We start from the raw sequence: 1,012 nt of genomic DNA, 5'->3' as shown, positions 1-1,012 counted from the left end.
GTGTAAAACATTGCTTGTAAATGGCAAATTTTAGATATTTTCATTAAAAATGACAAATGATGCAAGAATTCCGCCACTCCCCATTACTGCTAATGTCACAACCAAACTGTGTAAGCGGCAACCATTTATATTTTCACTGCTCCATTTCATTGTCTGAGTGAAAATTAACACTCTTGCCTCTGTCTTATGACTAACCCAGCTGTAAAAATAAATACTTGCTCCCATGATTTACACATACAGATAGGCCAAATTTTCAAAACCATTCTATGATTACGTAATAAAACTGATGTAAGACAGATTTTTTTAAAATTGTGTTCCACATAAATATTTAATAATTAAGGGGTAGCCAGAGTCGGAGTTGGTAAAACTATACTGACTTTGATTCCAACTCACAATATCTTTGTTCTTCAATATAAACCAGTTATAACCTAGGGGCCTACTCAAAGTACAAGCGTATGCATATGCTTTATGAGATGCGTAGACCACAATCACTTGATTACATAAAGAGGAGTGGGAGTCAGAGGTGCCAATAGTACAGGAGTCAGAGTCAGAGTTGGAGTCAAAGATTTTTGTTTTGACTTCACAACTCTGATGCCAACATTACAAGAAACAAGAAATGGCATAAGCATATGCCAAACAAGGTACACGAAAATGAGTGGGCCACAATCATCTGGTATATACCTCTTCAAACTAATAAAGAAATCTAAGTGAAATGCCCAGGTATGATAATAAAGGACTGAGAAGGAAACACCTGCTTACTGTTGGACATTGCAATCCCTTCTGACCAAAATGTTGCCTGAAAAGAAGTGAAGAAACTGTCAAAATACAAAGATTTCGAAACAGAAATATTCAAGATTTGGAGCATAAAGGTAAAAACAATATCAGCCCAGGGCTATAAGAGAAGACACTTGCCCAAGATGCCACACAGTGAGACTGAACCGAGAACCATGTGGTTGGAAAACAAACTTCTTACCACACATCCATGCCTTTTAATAAAAGGCAAAAAAAAAAA

General features: G+C 36.4%; 1 protein-coding gene across 2 annotated transcripts in view; it reads right to left on the bottom strand.

The window, feature by feature from the left end:
• LOC106876777 (uncharacterized) overlaps window positions 1-1,012 on the bottom strand; it is a 29,851-nt gene that overhangs the window by 12,601 nt on the left and 16,238 nt on the right. Inside the window, exon 1 of one of the 2 annotated variants that reach the window (XM_052976582.1) lies at window positions 760-796. The exons of the other annotated variant lie outside the window; for it this stretch is intronic. The gene's annotated coding sequence lies outside the window, so the exon portion shown is untranslated. Of the gene's footprint in view, window positions 1-759; window positions 797-1,012 lie in introns of those variants that run through there. 2 annotated transcript variants of the gene reach the window in all.

This window comes from Octopus bimaculoides, chromosome 25 (genome assembly GCF_001194135.2).
Source record: "Octopus bimaculoides isolate UCB-OBI-ISO-001 chromosome 25, ASM119413v2, whole genome shotgun sequence".
Lineage (NCBI taxonomy): Eukaryota > Metazoa > Mollusca > Cephalopoda > Octopoda > Octopodidae > Octopus > Octopus bimaculoides.
Note: the sequence above shows the minus strand (reverse complement) of the source record. Positions and strands in the feature narration are given on the sequence as shown.